At 42.2% G+C, this 17010-nt stretch overlaps 1 long non-coding RNA gene across 3 annotated transcripts; it reads right to left on the reverse strand.

The window, feature by feature from the left end:
- Positions 1-2843: 2843 nt before the first annotated feature.
- On the reverse strand, positions 2844-13519 carry LOC150020344 (uncharacterized). Of its 3 annotated transcripts, none has more exons than XR_016509348.1 (4): positions 13379-13519; positions 9373-9502; positions 4321-4489; positions 2844-2909 (listed from the first exon to the last, which is right to left on the reverse strand). It is a non-coding gene; the product is annotated as an uncharacterized LOC150020344 (long non-coding RNA). The 3 variants fall into 3 exon arrangements; XR_016509350.1 differs by having other exon boundaries at positions 9373-9615; XR_016509349.1 differs by lacking the exons at positions 2844-2909; positions 4321-4489 and adding an exon at positions 8030-8942.
- Positions 13520-17010: the final 3491 nt, after the last annotated feature.

Below are 17010 nucleotides of genomic sequence, written 5' to 3' on the forward strand. Positions count from 1 at the left end.
CTAAAGACTCTAAACTAAAACACAGCTCAATAATTCATTGATATATGGACAAATGAAAATAGAGTTTAGGGGTCTATACCTACAGAAACTGAGGAACTCCTGGGCAAGCTCCCTTCACTGGCTATCAACTTAACTCCTTAGGAGATTTCGAACCATATTTTTACGAAGAGCTCAGGCCCTCACTAGTGTCAAGAGAGAGAAGATGAGGCCCAGCACTTCAACAGATGGAGACACAGTCTTCCCCGAGTGTCTGGGGCAGCAGAAAGCAGGGGAGAGAGGCCATTCACGGGAATAGGAAAGGTGAACTCTGTTCCCAGCTCCTCCAAGGACCAGCCCCTTGACTTTGGCAGGTCGGCGCTGAGCTTCCGTTAATCAGTACAGTCCTTGTGCCGGGCACAGACTGTACCCTGCTCTGTGTCCAGGTACCAGGAAGACAAAGTGGGAGTCTGCAGAGAGAATTCCCCAGGTTCTTCTGTAAGGAACTGGATTTCATTTTAAGATTACAGAGCTAGCAGATGATATTGCCTCCCCATCCTTTTGAAAATTCTTAGAAATTATACAACAGAAAGAGTTTGAAAGTGAATAAGGCTAGTAAATTATTCTCCAACTTAGAAAATCAGAGCTCTGTGGTTACTCTGGGCAATATTGTCTAAATGTCACTTTTTGTAGGTTTCTATATAGTAACTCTGGCCTGAGAGATAAGTCCCAGAGAAGCAGCTGCTCAATAAAATAGAGGCTGTGAATTTTTTTTTTTTTTTTTCCTTTCATGTCCTGAACAGAAGAGGCGAGGGGGGAGGAGGAGCCATGGGGAAGAACGGAAGGACCAGGCAGTCCCAATCTGGAATAATGTTTGCAGGCCAGCTGGGAGGCAGTCGGCTGTGACGCCGATAACGCCGTGAGCCACTGCACCAGCCCCTGTCCTGCAGGCTTCCACCCGATAAAGGAACATCTGTCTGGATCATGTTTCACAGAGGGAAGAAAACATAAAAACACCTTAACTCTTGCCTCCTGTCCCGTAGGCTGCTGCAGTGGCCGTCAACGATCCCGGAAAATCTCTGCAGTGTCTTCTGTTGTCTAACGGGATACAGGACCATTTTGCAGACAGGAAATCGAGGACCAGAGAAGTGACGTGACTTAAATACAGGATGACCAGATTTAGCAAACAAATTTCAGAAAGCCTAGTTAAATTCGAATGTCAGATAAGCAATGGACAATTTTTTTGTACATGTATGTTCATGTAATATTTGAATTACATTTACCAAAAGGAAAATGTTATTCATCTGAACTACAAATTTAACTGGGGGACCTGTTTTCTTTTCTTTCTGGGCGTACAGCTAGTTAGTGTCATATCTAAACCCAAGATGTTTTCATTGCAAAGTTTTATGCTATACTGCACTGACTCCCACATGCAGGAATTAAATCTAGATGACGTTATTTTATTGTTATATCATATATTGAATACTCTCATGTTATATCACATGTTATTAAAGCTCTTTTTTAATAGACCACCAGCATACCAGTCCTGATTTCAGAGTCTGCTCCTGGAGAAACCGCCCTAAGACAGCAAGTGACCTGGGCTACCTCGTTCGGAACTGTCTCCTGGCTTTGAATGGGGGGTTGGCGACTCCCAAAAGCAGGGACTGTATTTACTCCTTTCAGGCCATGAATAGAGACAGTGACATTCATAACAACTCCAACTGGCTTACCGAGGTGACCTAACAGAGTTTTTGGAGCAGAACCCAATGTCCACTTCCCAGGCAATGGCAGCTGGGGGACCCGTTCTGTGGCTTGCCTTTTTCTTGTGTAGGCTCCAAGTCTGGTTCTCTGGTTTTTCTAGAAAGCCCCTGTTATCCAATATGCTTTTATTAAAAATAGACTTTATCTTTCAAAGAACAGTTTTAGATTCGCAGCAAAATGGAACAGAAGGTACAGAGATTTCCCCCGTCCCCCCTGCCCTACACACAGCCTCCCTCACTATCAAGCAATATGCTTTAGACACGCTTGTTTTCTGCTTAGGTTACCCAGTATCATCCTCTTGCAATGAAGGGCCCTGACGATGGATTCCTCACTATGGAATTGGTGTGGTCACCACAGCAGGCTCTTGGAAACCCAGTGAAATCAGAGTTGATTATTTGGCCTGGTTGAGGCCACGCAGAATGAAAATCCAGCTCCAGCTGACAGATGGGGGCCTGGCAACCCGACAGGAAGTGGCAAAAAGGACTGGCCCAATATTCCTGCACGGTCCACTGTGACAAAGTGTCCAGTGAAGGTGAGGCGTGGGCTCTCCGGGGCAGTGCCGTGGAACACGGAGAAGAGATCCCTAGACTGTGTGAGTGGGTGGTCGATTCTAATGGAAGAGGGGGGCTGAGGGAATGATGCCATTAAGCCCATCGTTCTATATCGGTAGCTCAACCAGAAGACCTCCGCTCTCGGACTTACACTGGTGACGCTAAAGACTCTGCTGTCTTTTGGGGTCGCAGGGCAGCAGCAGCGAGGAACCAAATCCCAGCCTGATCTTGCTGGATGGCTGAGGTCAGGCCTATCTTCCCCAGACCCAGAGGTTTTCAGTGACATATGTCATGAAGCACTTCATGGGCTGACATTTATGTTAGCTCTAGGAACCTCGTGAATAATTAGCCGAAGCTCTCAGCAATTAAGGCCATTTTGATTGGCATACTAGTGCTGGGGTCAAAATGGGTAGCTAATTTACTGAAGTTTGCACAGCAGGAAAAGGAGAAAGAAAAAGTCTGTTCCACATCTTTTCCTGCACTTTCCCAATGGTCACGCTTCCAGCATCCAATCCAGAGATTTCCCCACCACGTGACGAAGAAAATCACGTGATGGCTGCAGCAGCAGGGCCATGTGACTCATGGCTTCTTCTGAGGTACACAGTGACAAAACTCCACTCCCTGGTCACATTTTCAAAAAGACAGGGCAAAGAAATGTCACATTCAAAAAACTATTCCGGAAAACAAAGTCATAAAAGTTACTTAAATTATATTGGATCTCTCAAAGAATATTAAAGAAAATCTCATTATAAACCACCACGGCACAAACAAATTCCTTCCTTCCATTCCTCTTGTTCTCAACTGAAACTGCTTTGAAGCTTTTTTCTTCTTCTCCCCCATTTCCATCTCCTCCACCCCTATCCACACTTGTCCCCTGCAGATTCTTCTCTTTGGTTCTTCTCACGCTTTCTTTGTGCTCCCCTCCCCCACCCCCTGCAGTAAATCTTGACTTTTTCTGGGGGAAGATAACTTATCTATACTTGAGTGCTTCTCTCCACAACTGACTATAAAATAACTCAACTCTAAAGTAAGGCGGTGGGCTGTGGGAGGGAAGAGGAAGATTTCCGACGGGCACTGTGGTATTTTTCCCCGTGGAGAACGGGATGGGAAATAGAGCACCTCTTCTACACCACATAAAAAGCAGGGCTTACCACGGGTGAAGTTTGTCATGACACAGCCTCACTGAGTCTCACTTGTCTCATCCTTGAAATGGGGATTCCCAAACTTCCCTTCTATTACGTTTAACTATTAAATGAGATAATATACATAGGTGAAGTTTATGGTACAGTACTTTGTACATGACCAACAGATGGGAACTAGGAGAGAAAGTAGAAAACTCAGGCCTTTCTACCTCCTTCTGAGCCGTATTTCATGTGAGTGGGGATTGGATGTGTATTTTCTCCTCCCAACAATTTGTCTAAGAATTTTTCAAACATTCAGAAAAGTTAAAAAAAAATATTACAGTGAATATTGAATGCCCCTACTGCTTAGGTTCTGTAATTGACATGTTACTATCTTCATTTTATCACGTTGTCTGTCTCTCTGTCCATCTATCAACTTAGCTTGTTTTTGATACTTTTCAAAGTGAGTTGATGACATCCACACGCTTCACCCCTAATTAATTCACATTCAGAGTTTCAAAAGGCCTTCTGAGAGGGACATTGTGAAATAACCTTTTGTGCTTCACAGGAGTACTGGTAGGTCTACTTTTCAAAAAAAAAAAAAAAAGTACGTCGCCCTTTCTCTCCCTCTGCCTGACTTAAAATAGCATTTCTCAGAGTGTGCTTCACGGAACCTTAGTACAAAGACATATGGAAAAAAAAAGTGCCTGTGGCCATAAAGTTTGCAAAACTCTGGATTAAATAGTTTTGCCAAGTCTTTTATTGCAGGATTTCTCAGGGTCTTTGCAAGGCTGATACGCACACCCTCAATGATGTATTCAACTTCTCTGACCATAAGAGCTCAACAATTTTCTCAGAAATATGTAGCATAATGGGTTCCACAGAACCTGCTTTGGAAAGGTCGCCTTTACCTGAGTCCCACTCTCTTCTTTTCCTTCCTCAGACTGCACACACATTATGTAATTTCTAGTTCTTTGTCCCAGCCGTTGTTTTCTGGAAAGCTCCTTCAAGTCTCATGGATCATTTCTGGCTCTCCTTATAGGGATTCTCTCAAGTGAGTATGTCTCTGGAACACATTCTCTCTGTTAACAGTGATATCACCATCAACAGCAGAGTACTGCTCGCATTTATAAAAAGATAAGTTCAGTACAAATGAGAAAAAAGCTTAAAGTATAGTGAGGGAAATGGCAAATTTTAAAACATGTTTTTCCATGGTAGAAACAAACTGAAAACTTAAATAGCTTTAAATGTTTTTATAAACAGATATAAATGATAAATTATATAAGAAGAATAAGATATTCTTGGAATATTCCCCAATTTTACGTTTAATAATGTGGAGGTCGGCTTTTCTTTTCATGAGGCCATCGTATCAAATGCAGAAGGATGGATCATAAGTTGTCCCGGATCTCAAATCTCTTGTTTAAAATGTCCTTTATCCTGGAGGCCTGGGGGAAAGCACCCTTAGTCCTCCAAGCTCTTCTCTCTTCATCAGCTGCTCAGAGGATATCGTAGGTGAATGACCTTCAAAAACTGTGTGCGTCAGAAAAAAAGTACTATTTTTATTGTCATCATTACCAGAGAAGCAGAATATTAAGATCCGAAGTGACCTTGACCACGTGGCCAGCCTTAATTCCTGTTCTGACAGGATTCTGCCATGTGATGGTGACCTGGTTTCCTAATTTCTCCCCAGAAGCACGTGGTTTCTGATGCCCCTTAGCACTGCGCTCCAGTGTTTCACAGACAGTGTCCCGCTGTCTTCGGAGCTCTAAATGCTGGCATCTCTTCAGCACGTGATGAAATGCCTCCATTAGGAAAGACTTAGGAGAACAGCTGTATGACCAACCTTTGTAGTCCTGTCTATTCTGTGAGGGGGAAGAGACACCCTCACTTGCAAAACCATCCATCAAAAGGCTGAACAAGGAAAATCCGATTTTCTGGTAATAACCCATGAGAGAAGAAGTCCAAATGGTGGTGGAATGAGAGAAAGTACTTTGAAAGAGAAAATAAAGCTTCAATATATAATCACATGGATGTCTTTCTCTGAATGTAGAGGGAAAAGGGGGAAATTTTAACATGTCTAGTGGACCCCAGGGCGTTCAGAACTCACCCTCCTGGTCTGTTGCTTTGCTTGCCCAGCGTCACCTTCTGCCACTCTCTAATGAACTAGAAGACCCCACATGTTCTCTAACTCCTCTGAGACTCCAAACACACCTGTGACACTCCCCCACCCTTAGCCTGTCCACCCAGCTATCACCTCCTCATCTTCAGAGCTTTGCTTGGTGTCACCGTGTCCAAGAAGCCTCTCTCTAGTAAGGCAGGTGCCCCCACCTGACCCTGTACCTTATGCAGAGTCTCTAACAGCACCTGCCATGTTGTTTTGTGACTGTATAGTGGTTTTTCTTCTGTCTGCAAAACTGTGCGTTTCTTGACTACAAAGCTTTGACATCTTGATCCTAAAACCTGGGAGGCAGTCAATGAGTGTTTGGTGGATTTATATATGAGCGAACCCAAGAGGAACCAGTTTTGTGCATAAATCTGTCAAAGACCATATTTACTATATTTTTCGCTCCATAAGACACACTTGTCCCCCAAAAAGTGGGGGGGAAATGTCTGTGCGTCTTATGGAGCAAATATTCCGTCACAGACCACGATGTGTATTACCTGACCTGTCAGCAGTGGCAAGAGCTGTTAGAAGAGGAAGCAGTGGGTCCACCTGAAACCCCTGGGGACACTTAAATGTCCCACTGTACTGTCGAATCTGTGGGCATCTGGTCAGTATGAAGACAGCGAAGAAAGTGATATCAGTGATTGTGAGCAACTGAGCTTCATCAATTCTGACACTAGCGATGATGAGTTCTTGGGGTTCCCAGAAAACTAGACGAGTCCTTGAACCTTAGTCTCTCCTCATGTGTTAATGACAGTGATGATGCTTCTTAATACCGCTGTTGACTGCTGTTCACTTTACATGGTTGAAATGATGTTCTGTTATATTTGATTAAATATTTTAGTACACCATTTGGTTCAGAATATTTTTTTTCTTGTTTTCCTCCTCTAAACGTAGGTGTGTCTTATGGTCGGGTGCGTCATATAGTGCGAAATATATGGTAATTAGGATTATTCAGACCTAAAGTCAATGAGCTCTAAAGAGTACGTTCTGAAATAAACGCATTAAGGAAAGAGTATGACAGTGGTTTTCACAGCAAAATACCCTACTGTGCTATATAGTAATGTCCATAGTATAACGATGCTCACATATTAATAGCATCTGTACAGGAGCAAGTTCCAAGCTACTCCAATATTGCGTCTTCCTGGGTATCTCACTTGGTTATTGCTTTGCATTTGTTTTAGCCAATGTTTATGGAGGAGATTGACATGTAGTTATTTAGCATTTATATATATATGGTCTGTTTTATCTACGTAGGCCGTTATACGAAAGCTCTGTGATTAGATTGCGTATCTGGTTATGAACAACTTAAAGGCATGAATCCTCAAGTCAGAACAAACTTGCTTTACCTCTGTTCTTTACAACTCTATGACCTGGGATACGTCCCTTAAATCAACTAAACTTTGGTTTCCTGGTCTGCAGAGATTGGGATAGGGATTCCTACAGCATAGAGGGTGGTTTTGATGACTAAATAATAAATACAAAGCATGCGGTAGATGGAAAAGGCTAATTAAGTGTTAGCTCTACTCTTCCCTCCTCTTCCCCTCTACACAAACATGATGTGGTGCCAGCAACTGGGCCTTAAAAACATGGGGAAATTTAACAGAACCTGGGAGACAAGAGGAGGTGTTTGTTCCAACCAAGAAAGATCTGATACCACACTAATTAATCTTAAAAAATAAAAATTCAGAGTTGCCACTATCTCTTTCCAGCTTGACCTTTCTGTGCATTAGGGGGTACCTCGCTGGGCGGGGGTTGCAGCACTCAGAAGAGACCCAATTTGGCACAAATAGACTGAGCGGCTGGATGGCATTTTTGCTCCTAGCTATAGTGATAGAAAAAACAAAACAAAACAAAACAAACCATAAAGGTTAAATCTTGAGATATGTGTGCATTGTAAAAATAATGAAAGAGATACTCAAACTTTAAAGACATATGTGCCCAGAGAGTGCCTCTCCTCGTTTTTAGTTATAAGAAGAACCACTAAGTCAGGCTGTGAAAAGACCTAAATTGCTAGCTTCGTTTGAGCTTTTACTCTGAAGGGCTTTTCTCCTAACTGACCCGATTTTAGAGCACATGTTTTCTGCAATGTGGCCTTCACTGCCGTGACATCCAATGCCGACCTTGTTATTTTCATATACACATGTACTCCTAGGGAGAAAAGACTCTTGATGTATTTCCCCTGGGCAAGCCCTAAATGGATCAGGATCTAAAAGCGCTTCAGGTCATTTTATCTTCAACCTTGTTCAGAGCCTGGAACCTTGCCAGGGTGGGGCAATGACGGATGCTGTTTCTTCCCTTCTGCCCACCCCCAACTATCTCTGGTCTTCTCTGTCCCCTTCTGTCCTAGGAGGCCAGCTCTCAGATGTGAAACCCTGTGTGGTCTGAGCTTCAGGAGGTGAGTGATAAAACCATCCTTGTAAAAGGTCATCAGACTCTGAGGATATAGCCTGCCATTTATTTCCAAGATTTTTCAGCCATCACATGTTGGTGACAACCCTTAACCAAACACATAAATAATGCTCAGAGTCATTAACCTGGCATTCGGTGTCTGTCACAGTGAGACCCCAACCTACCATTGCTTACGTATCCCATGTCCGTCCCACTGAACAACCTACGGTGCATGATCCTGTCATTCCTCCATTTCCCGATGATTCCCTCTCTGCAGGCTACCCATCCTCCCAGCCCAGAGACCCCGTCCTCCTCCTGAAGATTCTTCCCATTACACAGCAACACAACTCATTTGCCCTCTTAATTCTTATGCCTTTTCATTTTTGTTTTCTATAGGAATCCTTTTCGATTAGTATTTTGTATCACATAATTTCTGTCGCTGTCTCAAGGTCCTATTAGCCTTAAAGCTTCTCAGGGCCCAGACGACTTTAATTCATGCTCATGTCTTTTACAAGAAACACCGTCCCTCTCCCACAGTAGGCATTTCTAAGTCTGTCAGCACCAGGTTAAACGTTGATTAGAAAATACTAGCCGCTTTAGCAAACAAACCTCAGAGTATAATGAACATAAACAACAGGTGTTTAGTTCTCATTATAGACCGTCCAAAATAAATGGTGAGAAGCAAGAGTGAAGAGAAGGCTTATGCACTTTTAACCTCCTTGGGTTGAGGTCACACATTGCCCCCACTGCGTTCCATTGGTGAGAAGTAGTCATGTGTCGCTGCCAGATGTGAGTGCACTGGGAAAGGACAAGCAGTCTCAGAAGGAAGAGGAGGACGTAGGTATTGGTGAGCAAATCACTGGATCCTTCTGAAAGTCAGTGTCCTCGTTTATAAAATGGAAGTGCCAAAGCGGTTGTAAAAATGAGCACACAGGAGGTGCTTACTAAAAGTTAGTTGCTTCTGCTTCTCAGCTTCTCCTAAGAAGTAGAACACTTTGTTTCAAAATCACATTGAAAGGCCTGAACAAGGGCTTTCCAGGAGGTCCGAAGTGTGGTAGGAGGGAGAAATGAAAATATTGCGGGAAAGAAAGAGAGAACGTGAGACCCAAAGGAGAGAAGATAAAGCGAAGAAGGGTGTTGGTTCCCATCGTGTCTCTCTCCATGCCCAGTCCTGGGTAAGGTTGTAGAGTGACAAGGACTGGTCCCTCAGAATCCCCATCATGAGTCACAGACAAGGTGGGGGCAGAAATCATGTTGGTGCTCATGTCTTCTATGGGTAATTACATGAGAGACCACACTGGGGACATGCATCAGACCCATGGGAAGACAGTCATACCATTAACTTCTTTTTGCTACAGGAACACATAGATCACCATTAATCCGCACCTTCATCAGAAGCAGCTCTTACCTAGTTTCCCACATGAATCATCCTCTTTGAAAGCAGACCGAGCCCTCTGCAGAAATTTGGGACCGGCTCCCCTTCACTCTCCAGCTCTGGTGTCACCTTTCCTCACACTTCATCTTTTCAGCATCACCACCTGCGTGGATTCCCGGAAAAAAGCTTAGGCTTTCTGCTTCCATCCATGTGCATACACTGTTTCTTGCACCTAGGAAGTTCCTCAATGTCTTCTTTCCCTCCTTTCCTTCAAGGCTACGCAAAAGATTTTAAAGAAAGAAATCTGTTGCAGGGAGCATTCCGAGTCTGTGGGGATGTTCACTCTTTGTGGTCTCCTGATGGCTTGTTCTAATGTCTCTCATAACGCTTGCCACAATGATTCGGCCATTTCCCTCGTAAGTGATGGATTCCCTGAGGATGGACAATTTAGCTTTATTCCTGTATCTGTGTTGTATAGCACCCAGTCCATATTCCACACACTTACCAAATATGAACTGTCATTTATAGCTATTAAGTGCATGACCTCACTTATTATCTATAACATTTCATGATGTAAGAACTATAATTAAGACTATCTTTACACATGTAATCTATATGTAAATATTATATATTATAAAACTCATAAAATATATTTGAGATAATATACATGAATTATATATAGGGGTTGGCAAAAATAAGTTTAAGGTTATCCATATGGAAAATAATGCAATAATCACTAAATAATAATACAAGAATAAACCGTTTCACAGACAACTGTAAAACTGCTTTCGCCCACCCCTGTATTTACATATGTAAGTATATATTTCATATATAATTATAACTAATTTATATAATTATAATTAAAATAAGAAAGCTGAGGGAATTTGGTAACTGTCTACTTAGAAGTATAAAAAATGAGATTTAAATCTACATCTGTTTAATTACAGGGACTTAGTCTTAACCTTGACACATGCCAGACAAATGAATATCAAGAACATTTCAATTACAGTTCCCTCAAAGGAAGTGACATTGTACAATGATGAGTTAGCACAATCGATACAATCAGGATGAAGAACACTGGAATGAAACATAATTCTGAGAAAAGCTGTTTTCTTGGTTTGACCAGCAGGTCGACAAGACCAAAATATACTGCACCGGCCTGAGGTAGGGGTCATTCTGGAGAATAATGGCCCTTGTGGGGCTTCTACTCTTACAGTTTCATGGCTGAGGAAAGAGGTAAATAACACTTTTAGCCTCTCCCTCTGTAAATAGGAATCAAGTCTAGATGAAGCAAGTTCTCATTTAGAAACCCGAAACACTAGTTCTTAAATAGGGATAATATATAGACATTATTTCTAAGAATATTTTTAAAACTGGCTGTTTCTCTGCGTTGTTTATTTCAATTGTGGTATTACTTAAATGTGTATAATAAATTGGATACATTATGTTTATAGTTTTTGTACAGCTATAAATTAAACAGATTTGCAAAATAAGGAGAAGAGACGCTATGAAGGTGATAAACTGAGCATATGCTACAATGTATTTTTCCTACACCAAATATATAGAATAAAATGAACCATAACAGTGCTATAAAGCAAAAAGGGTAACTTTCCATGGACCAAAAATTATTAAGAATTCCTGAAAGGCTTGAGGCAGATGGGATATAAATAACTGATGAAGCTGTAGCCTTAAACAGACCCAGAAGGGGTCTGCTCTGAGCTGGAAGTGGCTTCAAATACTCTGTGTAAATGCTGAGGAGGGTTGGATACTGGAGCAGGAAGGACCTCTAAGGAGGTCTTGACAGTCAAGGTGACTTCTACTAGATAGCTCATCTCTTTTTTCCACCACCACCATATACAGCACATCCGTGAGGGCAGCAACAGGAGGGTCTGTCCCTAGGCAGAAGTAGTAAGCAGAAGCATTGGACTTGAGAGGCAGAAGAGCCCTCCTGGGGTCTCCATGACCAGAAGACTAACTGCTGACCATCCCAGATAGCGGTACATCTACGTTTGGTTTATCATTAGGGACAAACAGACAGTATATTCCAGCTCTTAGGTAGGCAAATAGAGAGTCAAAGAATCTCTGGATCAGTCCCAAACTGAGACTCAGCTAACAGTTAAGAAAGTCTGTCTAATAAAACAGAGCCATCAGACCCAACCACTACCAGTTCTGAGAGCGAAGGCTATCAAATGACCATACCAAATATACAAAGATGAGAGAGGACTCTGCATTCAAATAAAGAGATGCAACTCGAGATTTTGGACACAGAAAGGTGTGGAAATAAAAGGGAAAATGAGTAGGTGTATGACAGAAAATATAGAACCAAAGTGCGAACACATCATTAGAAGATCTAGTTTAGAATTTTCTCAGAACACAAAGTAAAATGGCAAAGGTGAATACATGAATGATACATTAAGAAACTAGAAGAAGAAATCAGACGTTCTAAGAGGGGTCTGGAAGAAAATAACACAGAGAATAAATTGATATAAACAGTAACAAAAATAATAGAAGAAACATATCTAATTTGAAGAAGATACACATTTTCAGATTAAAAGGGATTACTAGGTATTGGGCAGGAGCCATATAAAATAATCCACATCTTGTAGAAAATTTTCAGACCACCAAAGTCTTCTCATTAACAGTACTGGATGCAAAAAGAAAATATTACTGTTATGAACATTTTATGTGCAACAAAACCATTGTTCAATTCAGATAGGAGGATGATTTTTTTTTTTTTTTTTACCATTCTTAAACTCTAACTAAAACACTTGCTAGAAGTGGTATTTGGCAAAACAGAACAATATAAATCCAAGAGGAAGATGCAGGGTAAAAAAAGAAAAGAGAAAAAAATAGTAAATTGTGTTATAAAACTAAATGTTTTAATTATTAAAATATTTGATAAATAAATCTCAGAGGAAATCAACACAGTGTCTGAACCCAGACAAAGGAAACGTGAGAATGTAAAATTTGGTTAAGTTTTGTCCTATTTGTGGAGAAGCTAGAGACACCAACCTGGTCTAGATATTGATTTAAACAACAACAAGAACTAAGCATAAACATGTGAGCTGGGAAGTGCGAGCTCCCACATGGTCCAGAGAATTTGCCTGAACTCTGTGCAAGGAGATTTGACTAAAGTTTAGCTTGGTTTCTATTTGCGCTAGGTGTGTCTCTAACGCAGCTCAAGCTCCTTGGCTGGGTCTTTGCTAAAAAAAAAAAATGTAACCAAACCACAAAAAAAAGACATTGTCCCAACCTACACTGTCAAACCATTTTCAGTAATTCATCACTTAATTCCCTGCCGTAATACTCTACTGCTTTATGGCCTCTAGTACCCTTTTGTTCCTTCTCTGTCCTCCCTTAAAACCTCAGCTTTGCCTTCTTTTTAAGTTTATTTTTCAATTAGTTATTACTTCAATTTATTTTTCCATTGACATATACTGCTATATTAGCTTGGGGCATACAACATAGTGATGAGACATTTATATACCTTATGAAATGACCACCCTGAGAAGCCTAGTACCCACCTGATACCATACACAGTTGTTACGATAGTATTGGCTATAACCACTGTGCTGTACTTTATGTCCCCAGCAAGTCACCTTTGTCTTGGTTGGAGCTGAACGCCATCCGTTATACTGAAGTCTCTCTCCCTTACTGCCGTAGTCTAAATAAAATCTGTCTGGCTGCCTTTAACAAGAGTCCGGCCCTGTTTTTCTTTGACAGTGTTAAAAGTTTTTAGATAAGAATTAGAAGAGTAAAAGTAAAATGTGTAGTTCCTGAGTCAGAGGAGACCTCAGAAAAGGTCTCTTTGAGAAGACACTTGAGCCAAGAGCTGAACAGTGAAGGTGAGACGATGTGTCAAGAGCTGGGGAAAGAGTGTTCCAGGCAGAGATCGCAGCAGGTGCAAAGGTCCTGAGGTGGAAAAGTGCTTAGCAATTCGGAGCAGCAACAAATAAGAGATAAATGTGCACAAAGGGAAAAGTGAGCAGGAGGAAGAGTGCGTTGCGGCGAGGTTGGGGAGGGAGGGAGAGGGACTTACGGATCACTGGACTACTTCATTTTGAGGACGCCCGTCTTTCTGCCTAGAGTTCTGCAATAATTCTGAATAATGTATAATTCAGCCGTGTCCTCGTCCCTCTGTCCAGGCAGGCAGCTGGAAGAGGGCACAGACTGTGTCTCATCATTGCTATTTTCCCAGTCCATGGCAATTGCTCAATCAATGGATCGTTGTCAATTTCTGTTTTTGTTTTTTTTTTTCCTTTTGGTCTTTGCCCCACAATGTCTATAATCCTGCCAAATTGAAGCATTCAAAGGAGAGAGAAGCAGCAGATGCCTTCTTCTGTTACTTCAAAGAATCCCGAGGCCGTTTAGAAAGGAAGTCTGTAGCCGCAGGCGAGTCCCCAACAGAAGGTCTAGCTGAGGAGGTGAGGTGCCCCCCTAGCGCTTGGCTCCTCTGTGGCCTTCCTAACTGTCCGCACGCCCCTCTTCGCTCAGCACGCAGGTAACACAGACCTGCGAAGCCGGAAGCAGGCTCTTGGGTTTAAAATACCAAGCGTCTTCCTGGGATGTGGGTTTTGCAGAAGACTCCCTGTCCCATTTGATCAAACGAAATGGAACAAACTAGCAACCTATCCAATGGGTTTATAGTTTCTTCGGAGAAAGCAGCACTTGCTAAGTTCCTTACCCAGCCTCTTAAGACATCTCCTTTATGATGCCTTTTCTGATTTGCTCAAGCAAACTTGATCCTTTTTCCCTCTTCTTTTTCTACCATTAAAAACTATTCATTAAAGGGCGTAGTATTTATGCTTATCTGTCTCCCTTTGTCCGTAAAGACCTTCTCCACAGGATGGGGTAGAATGCTTTTTCTTTATAAGCCTTGTCATCTGCACTTGTGATTAAATGAGACTGAATGGGCAGGGCAATAATCCCAATCTAGAGGCTATTGATCCTACAGACACTTACAAAGGCAATAACTAGCATTCATAAGCTATTTCCAGTACTAAATTATTTAAATGTATTCAGAACATTTACTGTTAAGAGTTCAGCTCCGGCTACATGGAAATGCTTTGCTTGGTGAATTTATCAACTGCTAGTATTGCTGTCATTTGGGAATATCATTGGCTATATAAGAATCAATAAAGAAATTATTATGCAGTCAATAGGATTCTTATTTTGGTAGGGAAAATCACTGAAAACTTTATGTTTGGGGGGGTAATAAAAACAATAAGAAGAAATGGGCAACCGAAGCTTTGGCACGTTGTCTCACAGAAGATGTCAACCAGTAAGGTTTAGAGCTAAGGAGGAGCCATTGCTTTGCTGGTTCTCTCAAACAAAGCCCGGCAAAGGAGACTTCTGGGCTCAGAGAACACGCCGGCATCTTGATTTCAAAGCTTTCCCACACCCTCCACAAAGGAAACGCATAGAAGCAACAAGGAGGACAAATAAAACTACACAGGATCATGCCTTTGGCATTACTGGGGGACAGGAACACCCGGGCCTCTAATTGGTCTGCAAGTAAAGGAAAGGGTGGATTTCAACAAAGTCCCTGCCTGTGGGTGAGAGAATGGAGAAGAGGATGCTTGAGAGCATGCAGAGAGTATCAGAGAACCTAAACAAGGCACAAACGGATTCACCCCAGGGATAGAAAGACCAACTTTAAATGCTAAAATATAAAACACAGACTGTGAGTTGGAAGGTCACAGGACTGGGGAGAGGAAAAGGTTTTAAATGTGTGAGATGGAAACCGGCAGAATTTGAGAGGGGTGGTGCCCCTTGGAGACAAATTAATGAAGGAAATAAGTAGGAAGAATCAAAACCTTTTCAACAGAAAAAAAATCCCTATTTTCTCTACCCCACCCTAACCAAAAATAGTGCGTAAAAATACGTTGCAGCAGAGGGGGAAACTGACATAAAGGGGAGCTCTTAAACTAGAAATCCTGTTCGTGAAAGAAGTAAGAATCCGGAAGAGCAGATAATGTCCGTATAAAACTACTGTAAAAGATGAGAAAATGAGAATAAATGCTGGAGAGATGTGTGCTTGTTGAAGCTGCAGGGGGTAGGTGGTTCCCAGCACCAGCTGACAAAATAGTTTTCTAGAACATTCAGGCCCCTGATGCTGCTCTTTCTCAACCAGCTAATCCAAAGGGCGCCTGTGTCCTTCTCGGTACAGAAGGCACCTATGGGAGCACAGCTTCCCAGACTGGTGGGTGTCAGGCCTGGCCACTCAGACTGACGTGTGATGTGCTCGGACCCCAAAGCTTCCTTGGCAGCTGTTCAACTGTCCCCTGTTTCGATGTGGGGAATAGAAATGTTGATAAGGTAATAGTTATATTCTGATGACACTTATCCTTGAGAAGAGACCAACCTTGAGGCGTTTCTTAAAAGACAAACGAAACACATCTGAAAAATCCTCCTGATGGCCGTGTCTTTACCTCACACCGCCAGAAGAGGGCGCTGCATCGATTTTTCTGTTTTTTGTTTTTTTTTGTTTTTTTGCTGACGACAGACACTGCAGGGGAAAACATGCTTCGGTGGGTTGATTCCACAGTGAATGGTTTTAGTTTTGACTTTACTTTTTGCTCTCGTCTCTTTCCCTTGTCTTCCTTTCTGTCTTTCTTTACGGTCACTGCTTTATTTTTAGGAAATTATTAGTGACCCTGTCCGGTTTTTTAAAAAAGACATAATGACCACTCCTTAAGTTGGGCTTTGAAAATGAGTAAGATCGAAGCCAAGGCCCTTCCACGAGGCTGTCTCTTCCTTCACTGTTCTATTCAGAAAAATAAGTTTCATAGCATCTGTTTTACTTCTCCAGTGGAGCCATATTGAGGCAATTGACAGCTTCAGAAGAATGGTGGAGCATCAGCCAATATGGAGTTATTATCTGTTCTCAAAGACCAGCTTGGGGACCTTCCTCTCATGCCACTCCCACCATGGGAGGTATTGTAACAAAAGGAACTGGATGAAGCCAAGGCCGCTGTGCGTGTTTGAAGGGGAGAAGCAGAGATCTCCTGATGATGAGCTGGAGGAGGTGGGACACAGGCAAGAACTGGAGAGAAATGACATTTTTAAAGCTTTATCATTTACTGTATTCATCTTCTGAAATGCTGTATTGTGTTCTTTTTTTCCTCTGGTAAAGGCCTAATTTTCCCCTTCACTCAATTCCTCTGCCCTCGTTTTAAAAAGAGAAAGAAAACAACTATTGATTGGAGTCTTGCTCAGTGATAATTTCCATGACAATATCAAGAATTTCAAAATCAGGCTCGCAACCTGAGCAGAATCACACGGTAGCTCCCGTCAAATCGGCTTCCCGGAGAGGCTTCTGCTAAATTCTGATCTGGCTTCCAATCGGCACAGCGCCCAGAGAACCCTTGTCAGCACAGGGGAAGATTGTTTGATGAGTCTGATGGGGCGGCTGGGCCAGCCCCTCTCAGACATCTTGGCAGCACAAGGAACTTATAGATTTTATTGCACAATTTAGTTCCTGATGGAGGTTCCTAGGCAAACGGTCTGGTTGTGGTTAAATCATGCTTGTCTTGGAACTGTGCTCAGACGATAACCGGTTTTCTCTGAATGGAAATTGTCAGTTTCCTTTTCTGTTCACGTTTTCTATTTAAGACACTCTGGAGTCTCTTAGTGCTAGGAACGTCTTGGATGTGCATGGTTATGTATAAG

Source organism: Furipterus horrens, unplaced genomic scaffold (assembly GCF_987537825.1).
Source record: "Furipterus horrens unplaced genomic scaffold, mFurHor1.1.pri manual_scaffold_2, whole genome shotgun sequence".
In the NCBI taxonomy this organism is placed as follows: Eukaryota; Metazoa; Chordata; class Mammalia; order Chiroptera; family Furipteridae; genus Furipterus; species Furipterus horrens.